The following is a 17,223-nucleotide window of genomic DNA, read 5'->3' as shown; positions in this document are numbered from 1 at the left end:
GTTTGGAGAACACGTCAGCGAAATCCAAATAGGGTGTAGGTATGGGAGAGAGATCAGTTGATGCAACCGCAACGACCTTAGGTGTTAAGGGAAGACATCAGGATTGACATTTCGAACCCCAACTAATAATGCTGTCGGACTCCCAGTCAGTTAGAGGAGCATGAGTCCGAAGCCATGGGAGACCCAGAAGTACGTCGTCTATACCCTCAGGCAAAACAAGAAAAGAAATCTCCTCTATGTGACCCTGAGACAGGGAAAGGCGCAAGGGAACTGTCCTCAATGTAATGGAGTCAGACAACATAGTCCCATTAACAACACGGACAGAAATAGGCGCCTCTAACATGATAGAGGGAATATTGTGTCTCTTTACAAATCCTGAAGACACAAAAGTCCCGTCAGCTCCGGAATCCACAAAAGCCATAATAGGCCATGTATTCTCAGAGAATGAGAGCTGACCTGGGATACTACACTTAGAGGGTGCGGAAGGCGTCTCTAGTAACCCCCCTCTAATGGTTACTAGGCCTGGGAGTTTCCCTGACGGCTAGGACACTTGTTGGCATAGTGCCCAGCCTGACGACATACGTAACATATAGGAGGACCAGACTTGCGTAGTCTGGAGGACGTATGACCTAACTCCATAGGAGTGGGAGATGGTTCAGATGCTGAAGAAGATGGTAGTTGACCCTCAACAACTGGAATAGCTCGATGCTTAGGGCGTGAGGAAGAGACCTCGAGTCTACGTTCCCTATGGCGTACGTCGATCCTCGTTGCTACTGTGATCAAGTCCTCCAGAGAAGCAGGGACCTCACGAGTAGCAAGAGCATCCTTGACATAGCCTGTGATCCCTCTCCAGAAGATAGGAATCAACTCCTTCTCTGGCCAATCTAGTTCTGCCACCAGAGTTCTAAAAGCAATGGCATAAGAACTAGTGGATAACGAACCCTGAGATAGATCTAACAGTCTCAGGGCCGCATCATGGGTAACCTGCGGACCCATGAATACCGCCTTATGAGCATCAAGAAAGGAGTAACCCCATCAGAGCGCTCCCATAGGGGAGTCGCCCATTCTAAGGCTTTGTCCTGAAGTAAGGAGATGATAAAGCCTACTCTGGACCTCTCCGTAGAGAAGCGAGAAGAGTTGACCTCTAGGTGTATCTGACACTGACTAATGAAACCACGACATGATCTGGCATCGCCAGAATATCTGTTTGGCAGAGCAAGTCGAGGATCATGTGCAGATGTCACCATGGTCTGAGGTTTGTCCTCTATACTCTTGAGCCGCGACTCAAGTACTTGTATGTAACGGTATAACTGCTGATATTCTGCCATAACTGCCAGACCCTTGGCTCAGTCCTAATGTTACGGGGGGCTGTCTGATAAAACCTAAAGGAATATCAGACAGTCAGGGTCCACCGTGCAAAGACTCTGCTGCAGACTATGGCAGAGTGCAATACCTCTGTTAAACTCACAGAGGAATATAATTAGTAAATAAGGCAATTCCTCCCTTACTTGGAGGGTGTGTGGAATGATCTCTGTTAATGATCACAGAGACAAAAGCAGTGAGTGTGAAATGGCACCTACCTAGGTCCGTTCCTCTAGTGGTGCCAGGAGACGGACAGCAGCGTAAGCCGCACAAAGCTCCTACCTGTGTTCGCTCCACTAGTGTGCGAGGACACGAACCACTAGATATGGCACCTGCCTAGGTCCGCTCTTCTAGTGGTGCAAAAGAGACGGACAGCAGCGTAAGCCGCACAAAGCTCCTACCTGCGTTTGCTCCACTAGTGTGCGAGGACACGAACCACTAGATATGGCACCTGCCTAGGTCTGCTCTTCTAGTGGTGCAAAAGAGACGGACAGCAGCATAAGCCGCACAAAGCTCCTACCTCTGTTCGCTCCCCTAGTGTGCGAGGATACGAACAACTGCCAGACGCAGTATAAGGAACGTTACCCTAGCGGCAACGTCCACCTACGAGTAGAATCACAAGGCCCAGCCGGACCATGTGCCTCAGGCACCTGCCTATGTCCGCTCCACTAAGAGGTAAGGATACGGACTCCAGCCGAAGCTGTAAGGTATAAGAATGCTACCCTGCCGGTAGCGCTCACCTAACATAGACACAGAGATGCCTAGAGGGACGTGCACAGGGCGTCTACCCTCATGCATGAACCAAGAGGACTGAGCGCCGGGCGGCGTGCGTCAGGGTCTTATATAGACTTTGTGCCTCATCCAAGATGGAGGACACCAGAGCCAATCCGCTGCCAGAACGACATGAATGACGTCACGCTGGCCTATCACCGAGCAAAGCATCACAAGCACATGACCAGCAACCAATCGGCATAGAAGGTGTCAGAGACATGTGACCACGTGTCACAAGCACATGACCAGCGGCCAATCAGCTTAGAAGGTGTCAGAGACATGTGACCTCATGTCAGCGATGATGTCACCCGCACATGTGCAATGGCTCCAAGATAGGACTTAGTCTCCAGCGCTTGCACATGTGCAGTAGCGAGAAATCCAAAGATAGTCTCCAGAGCCACAGCAACTGTAACAGGACGCATGCGCCAACAGGGCCATTGACTATAATGGAGCAGACTCCGTTAGCGTGTGCTCTGTCTTGCACCATTTTTGCACATATAAGTTTTCTGCAGGCGGACTCCCGAATGTAGTCAACTACATGTGCAAAAATAGTGCAAGACAGAGCACACGCTATGGGAGTCTGCTCCATTATAGTCAATGGCCCTGTCGGCGCATGCGTCCGAAACACACTTTGTGGGGTGGGGGAGGGGAGTTTCGGATGGATACCCCGACGGGACCGCTGAACGTAGGTAAAAACGCAGTGTTAAAAGGTCGTTACATCTCTCCAGCTTCTTCGTCTTTTCCCCACCTGCTGGCTGCCTCTGACTGACAGGTCACCAGAACATCATTTATTACATAAACAAACAATTAAATTTGGCATATTTGAAGAATAAGATAAATTAAGGATTTTCTTTGGAAAATAAGACTAGTAAATGGAAGTTAATCCTATTGAATTCCAGGTAAATACTCATTTGTAGACTGTTTTGTAGTGATTTATCAGATGGTTTTAAGCAAGGTCCAAGAAATGGAGATCATACAAAAGATAATATAAAAAAAAGATTTATCCTTTGATATAAGACCATAAAACTTACACTAATTGGCTCTGCTTTTATAGAATAGAAGACAGAATCTTATTTTATTCATTGCTAGCCTGTGATTTTCAGCTTTATAGAAGGAAATCTTATCCTGATCTGACATCTATTTCAAACGACAAATTAACTCAACTGAAAAATTCACAAATAAAAGAAACATAGATTTAGAACTTATTTAACTAATTAGACTAAAGAACTGACAATGATTTGACTTTTAAATTGATACAAAATTGAGCTGGCAAATTAGAATGTACAATATTGGGTAAAAGGGAGCCGGAGACATATTTCCTGTCTGCAGCCCTTCAAAAGTTTTCTTTCAAGCAGTTTTCAATCAAACTGAACAAAAAAGGAGAAGGCTGGTTTAATGAGCAAAGACGAGTTCTTGAGTGCGGCAATGAATTTTCCTTCTGCTACTGGAATCTTGAAAGCACTTCTCGGCTCCAACTTTACTGCTATCTTACCATAGGGGAACATATCAAAGAGGCAGCAGTTTTTCTGACCCATCATAACAAAATACTTAAAGTGAATAATTGCAATTTGTGGTAACTTTTATGCAGGGTAAAACAGGAATTAAATCCTTTATCTATGGTGTGAAATAGAAGCTGGCGTCAGTAGATATACTGTATATAGTACAAAAAAAGTTTCAAACTAATAAATTGATAAAGAACTTTTAACGTTTAAATAAATTGATACTACATATTAGGGTACTTGCACACTTGCGTTAGTCGCAATCCGCCGCTTTGGAAAACAGCGCAATCCGTTAACAGCTTGCGCTGTTTCCCATAGACTTGTATAGACGACGGATTGCAACTATTGTGTCTGCGTTGCATCCGCTGGTCGACGCTGAGTCGTTATTTTGACTGAGCGCTAGCCGGATAGAATGCAGAATGCAACTTTTTTTAGTGATGAATTGCATTGTTTCACACTGAGCATGCTCAGTGCTTGTGTGAAATCAATGTCCGAGGTTCTCTCTCCGGCGGTGGCCAATCAACTGATCGCCCGGCGGCCGGCTTTTATGAAGATCAGCTGATCGGCCGGCAGCCGTACGATCAGTTGATTGCTCACAAAAGCCGGCCGCCGGCGGATCAGCTGATCGCTCATAAAAGCCGGCTGCCGGCTGATCGGCTGATCGCTGACAAAAGATGGCCGCTGGGCAATCAGCTGATTGTTCACAAAAGCCAGCCGCCAGGCGATCAGCTGATTGCTCACAAAAGCCGGACAGCTTTTGTGAGCAATCAGCTGATCGCCCGGCCAAACAGTAAAGAAAAAAAACAATAAAAACCATCCTTTTTTTGCAGCATCAGTCACATCAGTTGTGCCACTATCTACAACGCATCCGTTGCATCAGTCATACAACTGATTGTGACGGATGCCGCACAACGTAAGTGTGAAAGTAGCCTTAAGGCCACTCTACAGGAGGCGATTTATTGTGCATGAGCGATCGCACCCGCCGGCATGGTTTGTGCGTTATGGGCAATTTGTTGCCCGTGGCGCACAAAGTTGGTAACCCCCGTCACACGTACTTACCTCCCGAAGTACCTCGCTGTGGGTGGCGAACATCCTCTTTCTGAAGGGGAGGGACGTTCGGCGTCACAGCGACGTCACACAGCGGCCGACCAATATAAGCGGAGGGGCGGAGAAGAGCGGGACGTAACATCCAGCCCACCTCCTTCCTTCCGCATTGCTGGCGGCCGCAGGTAAGCTGTGTTCGTCGTTCCCGGGGTGTCACATGGAGCGATGTGTGCTGCCTCGGGAACAATGAACAACCGGTGCGCAGAAGGACGTTCAATTTTTTGAAAATGAGCGACGTGTCAATGAGCAATGAGAAGGTGAGTATTTTTGCTCGATCACAGTCGCTCGTAGCGGTCACACGCTACTATATGTCAAACGATGCCGGATGATATATCGTAGCGTGTAACAGGCCCTTTAGTCTTCCTTCCTCCGGAGAAAAGGTATCTCACTAGTCTCACCTACTTAAGTACTTACCCCATAAATTAAAGTAGATCATGCGCACTACTGCTACACTGATTCTAATAGGAGCGCTGAAGATCAGCTGCAGTGCAGTGCTCCGCAATATCCAATGCTCCCATTATGAATCAATGTAGCGGTATTGTGCTACGAGAATATAGCTAGCAATTACTCCAATGAGTTAATATTACCACCAATTCAATTTATATTTCTCAGCAAGGGCGACAGTGATTAAAACATAGCTTTTAATTGCTATAGTTAAAAAGTCATAAAAACACACACATCACATAAAAGACAGACAAAATATTAAATTCAGAGCGGTATTGTGCTCTATTGACCTATGTTTCATTCAACCGAACCTCTTCAAAGCCTCAGTTCTCAGAATCAGTGTGGGCCACAACAGTTGAATCACCAGTGATCAAAAACTTATCCCCTATCCTTTGGTTAGAGGATAACTTTTAACCTTGAGAACACCCCGTTAAATGTTCCAAGCTAAAAAAATAAATAGGAAACTTAAATGGGATTAGCAATGTAGCTCATAAGTACAGTTGAAACCAGAAGTTTAGATACACGATCTAAAAAGACACATATGCATGTTTTTCTCACTATCTGACATGAAATCAGAGTAAACGTTTCCTGTTTTAGGTCAATTAGGATTACCAAAATTATTTATTTGTAACCATTTCCCTTAAACAGTATTATGTATGACTTAAGTCAAACCTTTTGGATATTCTTTCTCAAGCTTCTCACAATAATTGGTAGGAATTTGGGCCCTTTCCTCCTGACAAAACTGGTGTAACCATGTTTGTAGGTCACCTTGCTCGCACTTGCCTTTTCAGCTTTAGCCATAGATTTTCAATAGAATTGAGATCAGGGCTTTCTGATGGCCACTCCAAAACATTGACTTTGTTATCCTTAGTCACTTTATTAGCAGTTTGGCAGTATGCTTCATGTCATTGTTCATTTGGAACACCCATTTCTGCCCAAGCTTTAAGTTCCCGGCTGATGTCTTGAGATGTTGCTCAAGCCTTTCCTGTAGCAAAACAACTCCACAACATGATGCTGCCATCCCCATGTTTCACATTTGGGATAGTGTTTTTAGGCTTCAAAGCTTCTCCCTTTTTCCTCCAAACAATGGTCATTATGGCCAAACAGTTCAATTTTAGTTTTGTCAAGACACAATCTTACCAGCTTCCACCAGCATCTTCATAGGGTCTTTTTCTTTTGTTCTTGGGTTGATATGCATAGGTCTGATCAAAGCACGTTCATCTCTGGTACACAGAACCCGTCTCCTTCCTCAGTGGTATGATGGCTGGACATTCCCATCTTGTTTGTACTTGCATATAATTGTCTGTACAGATGACTGAAGGCACCTTTAGGTAGTTGGAAATTGCACCCAAGGATGAACCAGACTTGTGCAAGTCCACAATTCTCTTCCTGAGATCTTGGCTAATTTCTTATGACTTCCCCATGATACTGCACAAAGAAACAGTGTGTTTCAGGTGTGCATTAAAATACATTGACAGGTTTTCTGTAATTAACTCAGATGTTGCCAACAAACCTATCAGAAGCTTCCAAAGACATGACATCATCATATGGGCTGTCCTGTATTGTTCAAAGGCATAGTACTCTTAATGTATGTAAAGTTATGACTTTGCAAAAAGTAATAAAAATGCCATAAAACATCCTCTATCTCTCTCTCATTCTGGCATGCACATGTGTCTTTTTTGATAGTGTATGTAAATGTCTGGTTTCAGCTGCAGTTATATTTCTGTTTCATTATCCTGGCCAATTTTGAGCAGCTCAGTGGTTTTGAAGCTGCATGGGCATTTTGTGAGCCAGCTTAACACAAACTATAGTTCCCATGATCCCAATCCCATATTGCTGCTGGATTGTAAATTGTACGTTAGAATATAGAATGTTTGAGTTGGAAGGGACCTTGAGGGTCTTCGAGTCTAACCCCCTGGTCAATGCAGGATTAAAGGGAACCTGCCATCAGAAATTTTGCACTAAACCTAAAAGATTCCCCCTCTGCAGCTCCTGGGCTGCATTCCAGCAATGTTCCTGTTGTTTATGTGCCCCCTTTCTGACCAAAATAAAGACTTTGTAAAGTGGTACCTTTTCGTATTCAGATCTTGTTAACACTAGAACTACTGGACTCGTGACACCTATATAGAAATACATGGTGCAAAGTAGTCAAAATGACTACCTCAGTAGTTCTAGTGTTAATGGTAAATGGGGGCGGGCTCTCTGGTGGCCATTAGTCTGCCTCCCTGTCGCTTTAGGCCGTCCCCCATCGCGAAATTTCAAAGAGGTGACATGAGGTAAGCTGGCCAGTGCTTGCGCAGAACGGTGGAGGCGGCGGTGAAAGCGCGGGCACGAGATTATGGGCGGGTACTTGCTGATGAAAATCACAGCGCCGCCCATAATCTTGCGCATGCGCAACATGTCACCAGCGGTCACACTGCACATTGCAGCAGTCCTGCGAGAGTGGCACGGCGCCCATAATCTCGCGCATGCGCCGTGCCACTCTGGCGGGACTGTGCAATGTGCACAGTGTGACCGCTGGTGACATGTTGCGCATGCGCAAGATTATGGGCGGCGCTGTGACTTTCATCAGCAAGTACCCGCCCATAATCTCGTGATCGCGCTTTCACCGCCGCCTCCACTGTTCTGCGCAAGCACTGGCCAGCTTACCTCACGTCACCTCTTTGAAATTGCGCGATGGGGGACGGCCTAAAGCGACAGGAGGCAAACTCACAGCCTCCAGAGAGCCCGCCCCCGTGTACCATTATCAAGATCTGAATACAAAAAGGTATAACTTTATAAAGTCTTTATTTTGGTCATAAAGCGGGCACATAAACAACAGGAACCTTGCTAAAATGCCGCCCAGGAGCTGCAAAGGGGGAATCTTATAGGTTTAGTGCAAAATTTCTGATGACAGGTTCCCTTTAACTAAAACTTCAAATGTCTGTCCAGTGTTTGTTTGAAGACTTGCATTAAAGGAGAAATTACCACCTCTCATGGTAGCCTGTTCCACTCATTGATCACCCTCACTGTCAAAAAGTTTTTTCTGATATCTAATCTGTATCGTTTCCCTTTCAGTTTCATTCCCTTGCTTCTTGTGTTTCCATGTGCAAATGAGAATAAGAATGAGCCCTCTACACTAGAGATGAGCGAACCGGTCGCGGTTCGGCTCGAGGTCGGTTCGCCGAACGGAGCTCCCGTTCGAGTTCGGTTCGTCGAACGTTCGACGAACCGAACTCGAACTGCATAGGAAACAAAGGCAGGCAATCACAAACACATAAAAACACCTAGAAAACACCCTCAAAGGTGTCCAAAAGGTGACAAACAACTCACAACACAACACAAACACATGGGAAAGTGACAAGGACAAATTCTCATGTGAAAACAAAACAGCGTTACGAGGAAAAAGAGGACGAGACACAGATATAGGCATGGCATGCCCTTCTAAAATCATGTAAAACACCGCAAGGTGACTCCAAGCGGAGTCTCCCTTTTTTCCAAAAATTGGGCCACACAGACACCCCTTCAGTGGCAGCACTTGTGCCCCAGTTGTACACTTCACAGCTAGATTTGCATCAAGCACATTCAAAAATACGCCATACTTAACCATCCCCAGGATGACACCGGGGTAGGTAGCAAAGTCTTTCCTGATCCCAGCTCTATTCATCTTGGATCATTTTTAAAAAACACAGCAAGCAAAGGTTACTCCAAGCGGAGTCTCCCTTTTTTTCCAAAAATTGTACCCCACACACACCCACCTATTCAGTGGCAGCACTTGTGCCCTAGTTGTACACTTCACAGCTAGATTTGCATCAAGCACATTCAAAAATACGCCATACTTAACCGTCCCCAGGATGACACCGGGGTAGGTAGCAAAGTCTTTGCTGAACCATGACTTGTTCATCTTGGCTTCTTTTAAAAACAATGTAAGCAAGGGTTACTCCAAGCGGAGTCTCCCTTTTTTTCCAAAAATTGTGCCCCACACACACCCACCCCTTCAGTGGCAGCAGTTGTGCCCCAGTTGTACACTTCACAGCTAGATTTGCATCAAGCACATTCAAAAATACGCCATACTTAACCGTCCCCAGGATGACACCGGGGTAGGTAGCAAAGTCTTTCCTGATCCCAGCTCTGTTCATCTTGGATCATTTTTAAAAACAATGTAAGCAAGGGTTTCTCCAAGCGGAGTCTCCTTTTTTTCAAACAATTGGACCACACACACACCCACCCCTTCAGTGGCAGCACTTGTGCCCTAGTTGTACACTTCACAGCTAGATTTGCATCAAGCACATTCAAAAATACGCCATACTTAACCGTCCCCAGGATGACACCGGGGTAGGTAGCTAAGTCTTTGCTGAACCATGACTTGTTCATCTTGGCTTCTTTTAAAAACAATGTAAGCAAGGGTTACTCCAAGCGGAGTCTCCCTTTTTTTCCAAAAATTGTGCCCCACACACACCCACCCCTTCAGTGGCAGCAGTTGTTCCCCAGTTGTACACTTCACAGCTAGATTTGCATCAAGCACATTCAAAAATACGCCATACTTAACCGTCCCCAGGATGACACCGGGGTAGGTAGCAAACTCTTTCCTGATCCCAGCTCTGTTCATCTTGGATCATTTTTAAAAAACACAGCAAGCAAGGGTTACTCCAAGCGGAGTCTCCCTTTTTTTCCAAAAATTGTGCCCCACACACACCCACCCATTCAGTGACAGCACTTGTGCCCTAGTTGTACACTTCACAGCTAGATTTGCATCAAGCACATTCAAAAATACGCCATACTTAACCGTCCCCAGGATGACACCGGGGTAGGTAGCAAAGTCTTTCCTGATCCCAGCTCTATTCATCTTGGATCATTTTTAAAAAACACAGCAAGCAAGGGTTACTCCAAGCGTAGTCTCCCTTTTTTTTCCAAAAATTGTGCCCCACACACACCCACCCCTTCAGTGGCAGCAGTTGTGCCCCAGTTGTACACTACACAGCTAGATTTGCATCAAGCACATTCAAAAATACACCATACTTAACCGTCCCCAGGATGACACCGGGGTAGGTAGCAAACTCTTTCCTGATCCCAGCTCTGTTCATCTTGGATCATTTTTAAAAAACACAGCAAGCAAGGGTTACTCCAAGCGGAGTCTCCCTTTTTTTCCAAAAATTGTGCCCCACACACACCCACCCATTCAGTGACAGCACTTGTGCCCTAGTTGTACACTTCACAGCTAGATTTGCATCAAGCACATTCAAAAATACGCCATACTTAACCATCCCCAGGATGACACCGGAGTAGGTAGCAAAGTCTTTCCTGATCCCAGCTCTGTTCATCTTGGATCATTTTTAAAAAACACAGCAAGCAAGGGTTACTCCAAGCGGTGTCTCCCTTTTTTTCCAAAAATTGTACCCCACACACACCCACCTATTCAGTGGCAGCACTTGTGCCCTAGTTGTACACTTCACAGCTAGATTTGCATCAAGCACATTCAAAAATACGCCATACTTAACCGTCCCCAGGATGACACCGGGGTAGGTAGCAAAGTCTTTGCTGAACCATGACTTGTTCATCTTGGCTTCTTTTAAAAACAATGTAAGCAAGGGTTACTCCAAGCGGAGTCTCCCTTTTTTTCCAAAAATTGTGCCCCACACACACCCACCCCTTCAGTGGCAGCAGTTGTGCCCCAGTTGTACACTTCACAGCTAGATTTGCATCAAGCACATTCAAAAATACGCCATACTTAACCGTCCCCAGGATGACACCGGGGTAGGTAGCAAAGTCTTTCCTGATCCCAGCTCTGTTCATCTTGGATCATTTTTAAAAAACACAGCAAGCAAGGGTTACTCCAAGCGGAGTCTCCCTTTTTTTCCAAAAATTGTGCCCCACACACACCCACCCATTCAGTGACAGCACTTGTGCCCTAGTTGTACACTTCACAGCTAGATTTGCATCAAGCACATTCAAAAATACGCCATACTTAACCGTCCCCAGGATGACACCGGGGTAGGTAGCAAAGTCTTTCCTGATCCCAGCTCTATTCATCTTGGATCATTTTTAAAAAACACAGCAAGCAAGGGTTACTCCAAGCGTAATCTCCCTTTTTTTTCCAAAAATTGTGCCCCACACACACCCACCCCTTCAGTGGCAGCAGTTGTGCCCCAGTTGTACACTACACAGCTAGATTTGCATCAAGCACATTCAAAAATACACCATACTTAACCGTCCCCAGGATGACACCGGGGTAGGTAGCAAACTCTTTCCTGATCCCAGCTCTGTTCATCTTGGATCATTTTTAAAAAACACAGCAAGCAAGGGTTACTCCAAGCGGAGTCTCCCTTTTTTTCCAAAAATTGTGCCCCACACACACCCACCCATTCAGTGACAGCACTTGTGCCCTAGTTGTACACTTCACAGCTAGATTTGCATCAAGCACATTCAAAAATACGCCATACTTAACCGTCCCCAGGATGACACCGGAGTAGGTAGCAAAGTCTTTCCTGATCCCAGCTCTGTTCATCTTGGATCATTTTTAAAAAACACAGCAAGCAAGGGTTACTCCAAGCGGTGTCTCCCTTTTTTTCCAAAAATTGTACCCCACACACACCCACCTATTCAGTGGCAGCACTTGTGCCCTAGTTGTACACTTCACAGCTAGATTTGCATCAAGCACATTCAAAAATACGCCATACTTAACCGTCCCCAGGATGACACCGGGGTAGGTAGCAAAGTCTTTGCTGAACCATGACTTGTTCATCTTGGCTTCTTTTAAAAACAATGTAAGCAAGGGTTACTCCAAGCGGAGTCTCCCTTTTTTTCCAAAAATTGTGCCCCACACACACCCACCCCTTCAGTGGCAGCAGTTGTGCCCCAGTTGTACACTTCACAGCTAGATTTGCATCAAGCACATTCAAAAATACGCCATACTTAACCGTCCCCAGGATGACACCGGGGTAGGTAGCAAAGTCTTTCCTGATCCCAGCTCTGTTCATCTTGGATCATTTTTAAAAACAATGTAAGCAAGGGTTTCTCCAAGCGGAGTCTCCTTTTTTTCAAACAATTGGACCACACACACACCCACCCCTTCAGTGGCAGCACTTGTGCCCTAGTTGTACACTTCACAGCTAGATTTGCATCAAGCACATTCAAAATCCACAAGCATTTACTCTCCCCAGGATGACACAGGGGTAGTAAATTCCTGGTGGATCCATGACTTGTTCATTTTGATGAACGTTAGTCTGTCCACATTGTCACTGGACAGACGCGTGCGCTTATCTGTCAGCACACACCCAGCAGCACTGAAGGCACGTTCAGAGACAACGCTGGCAGCTGGACACGACAAAATCTCCAAGGCGTAACTGGAGAGCTCTGGCCATTTTTCTAGATTTGAAGCCCAAAATGAGCAAGGCTCCATTTGCAAAGTCATGGCATCGATGTTCATTTGGAGATACTCCTGTATCATCCTCTCCAGCCGTTGACTATGTGTCAGACTTGTTGTCTCTGGTGGCCTTGCAAAGGAGGGTCTAAAAAAATTATGAAAAGATTCCATAAAATTGCTGTTACCAGCACCAGATACGTTCCTACTGGTACGGGTAGACTGTTGAAGATGACGAGACCGTCCCATGTTTGTCAAGTTACAACTGGGAGATTCACTCCCTGCACCTGCACGGTTGTTTGGTGGAAAAGCCGAGCTAAGATCGAGTAACAGCTTCTGCTGATACTCCTGCATACGTGCGTCCCTTTCTATGGCTGGAATTATGTCACAAAATTTGGACTTGTACCGGGGATCTAATAGTGTGGCAATCCAGTAGTCATCATCACTTCTAATTTTGACAATACGAGGGTCATGTTGGAGGTAGTGCAACAAGAAGGCACTCATGTTTCTTGCGCAGCCATGCGGACCAAGTCCACGCTGTGTTTGTGCCATAGAGGTGCTACCCGTTCTTTCTTCCTCTGACATCTCCCCCCAACCTCTTTCAACTGAAATTTGACCAAGGTCTCCCTCATCCGCTGAGTCTTCCATGTCCATGGACAGTTCGTCCTCCATTTCTTCATGTTCTCCTGCACCTTCCTCAACATTTCGCCTGCTACTATGCGCCCTTGTTGATCCCTGTCCCCCATGGTCCCATGCCTGCTGCGTTGGTGATGATGAACGTCTGGACCTTGGTGATGTTGTTGTCCCTTGCGCATATGAATCCTCCTGTAGTTCCTCCCCTTCCTGTTGTCCCACCCCCTGACTCCGAATAGTGTTTAGTGTGTGCTCCAGCATGTAAATGACTGGAATTGTCATGCTGATAATGGCATTGTCAGCGCTAAACATATTCGTCGCCATGTCGAAACTGTGCAGAAGGGTGCATAGGTCCTTGATCTGAGACCACTCCATCAGGGTGATCTGCCCCACCTCTGCATCTCGTTGGCCCAGACTATACGTCATGACGTATTGCACCAGGGCTCGGCGGTGCTGCCACAGTCGCTGTAACATGTGGAGAGTCGAATTCCAGCGTGTCGCCACATCGCATTTCAGGCGATGAACCGGCAGGCCGAAAGACTTCTGGAGCGATGCAAGTCGCTCAGCTGCGGCGGTTGAACGGCGGAAGTGAGCAGACAGTTTTCGTGCCCTGGTCAGAAGGCCATCTAGGCCGGGATAGTGTGTTAAAAATTGCTGGACAACAAGGTTCAACACGTGAGCCATACAAGGCACGTGTGTCACCTTGCCCAGGCGAAGGGCCACACCCAGGTTTGCAGCATTGTCGCACACGGCCTTACCAGGCTGCACGTTGAGTGGAGACAACCATTTATTAAACTCGGACCGCAGAGCTGACCACAACTCCTCAGCTGTGTGACTCCTATTACCAAGACATGTCAAGCTAAAGACCGCCTGATGCCGTTGCGCTCTGCTGCCAGCATAGTAATGAGGGGTGCGTGATTCCTTCTGCGCAGTGAGAACGCTGGTGGCCTGACCAGGCAGGCTTGGGGCGGAGGTGGAGGACCCAGATGAGGTGGAGGAGGCAGAAGCAGTGGCGGAACTTGGACAGACAGAGGATTGACACACAAGTTGTGGGGACGGCAAGACTTGTGCAGCAGACCCTTCACCATCTATCACCATAGTTACCCAGTGCCCAGTCAGCGACATGTAACGTCCCTGTCCATGTTTACTCGTCTAAGTATCGGTGGTGAAATGCACCCGTTCACACACAGAGTTTCTCAAGGAAGCGGTGATGTTGTGTGCGACATGCTGGTGTAGCGCGGGCACACCTTTCTTAGAGAAGTAGTGGCGACTAGGCATCTGGTACTGGGGCACAGCGACAGACATAAGGTCTCTAAAATCCTGTGTGTCCACTAGGCGGAAAGGCAGCATTTCGGTAGCCAACAGCTTACAGAGGGATAGAGTCAACCTCTTAGCTTTGTCATGGGTCGCAGGAAATGGCCTTTTATTTGACCACATCTGAGGGACAGAGATCTGGCTGCTGTGTGTAGATGGTGTTGAGTAGGGTGTCCCTGGAAAAATGCAGGTTTGTGAGGAAAGTGCAGGCGGAGACATGATGTTGCCTTCATCCAACGTTGGTGCTATCGATGTCTGAGAGAGCTGTACTTACTCACGTGTTTCCCCTTCCAAACCAACTGACGACCTACCAAGCAAACTGCCTGTTGCGGTTACAGTGGTGGAAGTTGTGCTTGGAAAACCAGGTGTGACAGCTGTCCCCACAGTCCTAGAAGATGAAGAGCGCGCGGATGCACTGGAAGGGGCAGGCTGTGGATGGTTCGCTCCGCTAGGCCGCATTGCAGTACGGTGAACTTCCCACTGGGACCTATGATATTTATTCATGTGACGATTCATGGAAGAAGTTGTCAAACTGCTGAGGTTTTGACCTCTACTAACAGAATCACGACAAATTTTACACATCACATAATTTGGGCGATCTTTTTCTATGTCAAAAAAGGACCAGGCTAGGCAAGGCTTAGAGGGCATGCGACCTGCTGAGCCTCCCCGACTAGTGCTCAGAGGCAGAGTGGTTTCTGATGATGCAGTTGTAGACATGCTACCAGTGCTCCGACTCTGTCCAGGAAGGCGCAAGGTAACTTCGTCGTCGGTTGCATCCTCCTCCACCGCCTCTGTTGACCTCCTCGAGTGCCTGACTGGGGGTTGACAGTAGGTGGGATCTAGAACTTCATCATCAATTGTTGTGTTTGCACTCCCCTCCCCCTCAGACTGAGCCTCTTCTTGCCCTGACCGAATATTTAAGTTGTCATCCCAATCTGGTATCTGCGTCTCATCGTCATCAGTATGTTCCTCATTGTCTATAACCACAGGTGTTACAGTTTGTGACAAAGGGTCAACATTATGCTCAGAAACTTGGTCCTCACGGCCTGAATCAGAGTCACAAAGGTTCTGGGCATCACTGCAGACCATTTCCTGGTCTGTACTCACTGTAGCTTGGGAGCAGACCTCTGATTCCCAAGCTATAGTGTGACTGAACAGCTCTGCAGACTCAGACATCTCAGTTCCACCATACTGTGTAGGGCTGATGGAGACTTCAGAGCTGGGAGAAAGCAAGTTTGATTGGGATGACAACTCAGGGGACTGGTGTTTTTTGGATGCGGTACTTGAAGTGGCTGAGAGGGCACTTGTTGGACCACTTGAGATCCATTCAAGCATTTTCCTTTGTTGGCCATCATCTACCTTTGTTCCTGTTGTTCGTGTCCGTAAAAAAGGGAGCACATCAGATTGTAAACGGTAAGTAGTAGACATCTTACTTTTGCTGGTAGATGGTCTATCTTCAGCAGATGATAATGGAGCTTTGCCACCTTCCCCACGGACAAACCCTTTTTTTCCTTTTCCACCACGCCTCTTCCCTTTTCCACCAGCATCTGTCATTTTGCCACTCATGTTGATTGCAACAAGATTGTGCACTGAAAATGTGGTAGTAAAAATTGAGAGGTGGTGTAGATTGCAGCGGTGGTCTAGCTTTATTAACAGCAGAATAATAAAGAATAAATATCCCTGACAATGCAACTACGGCCCTTAAACTGGCAGCATAAATTGCTAGTATAATGGATTAGTAAATATCAGTTTGAGTGTGCAATGCAGGCAGACGTGCTGCAAATATCTGTGCACTACTGGGACTATACAGAAGTCCAATAGCCACGTTTAGGATGCCACTAAGTTCACTCAGTGTTTGCTAGTATAATGGCTTAGTTATAATGAGTTTGAGTGTGCAATGCAGGCAGACGTGCTGCAAATATCTTTGCACTACTGGGACTATACATAAGTCCAATAGCCACGTTTAGGATGCCACTAAGTTCACTCAGTGTTTGCTAGTATAATGGCTTAGTTATAATGAGTTTGAGTGTGCAATGCAGGCAGACGTGCTGCAAATATCTTTGCACTACTGGGACTATACAGGAGTCCAATAGCCACGTTTAGGATGCCACTAAGTTCACTCAGTGTTTGCTAGTATAATGGCTTAGTTATAATTAGTTTGAGTGTGCAATGCAGGCAGACGTGCTGCAAATATCTTTGCACTACTGGGACTATACAGAAGTCCAATAGCCACGTTTAGGATGCCACTAAATTCACTCAGTGTTTGCTAGTATAATGGCTTACTTATAATGAGTTTGAGTGTGCAATGCAGGCAGACGTGCTGCAAATATCTGTGCACTACTGGGACTATACAGAAGTCCAATAGCCACGTTTAGGATGCCACTAGGTTCACTCAGTGTTTGCTAGTATAATGGCTTAGTTATAATGAGTTTGAGTGTGCAATGCAGGCAGACGTGCTGCAAATATCTGTGCACTACTGGGACTATACAGAAGTCCAATAGCCACGTTTAGGATGCCACTAGGTTCACTCAGTGTTTGCTAGTATAATGGCTTAGTTATAATTAGTTTGAGTGTGCAATGCAGGCAGACGTGCTGCAAATATCTTTGCACTACTGGGACTATACAGAAGTCCAATAGCCACGTTTAGGATGACACTAGGTTCACTCAGTGTTTGCTAGTATAATGGCTTAGTTATAATGAGTTTGAGTGTGCAATGCAGGCAGACGTGCTGCAAATATCTTTGTACTACTGGGACTA

At 46.4% G+C, this 17,223-nt stretch overlaps 1 protein-coding gene across 5 annotated transcripts in view; it reads right to left on the bottom strand.

Moving 5' to 3' along the window:
- Positions 1-17,223, bottom strand: part of INPP4B (inositol polyphosphate-4-phosphatase type II B) — a 1,087,411-nt gene that overhangs the window by 467,709 nt on the left and 602,479 nt on the right. The window lies entirely within an intron of this gene.

This window comes from Anomaloglossus baeobatrachus, chromosome 1 (assembly GCF_048569485.1).
Source record: "Anomaloglossus baeobatrachus isolate aAnoBae1 chromosome 1, aAnoBae1.hap1, whole genome shotgun sequence".
Lineage (NCBI taxonomy): Eukaryota > Metazoa > Chordata > Amphibia > Anura > Aromobatidae > Anomaloglossus > Anomaloglossus baeobatrachus.
Note: the sequence above shows the minus strand (reverse complement) of the source record. Positions and strands in the feature narration are given on the sequence as shown.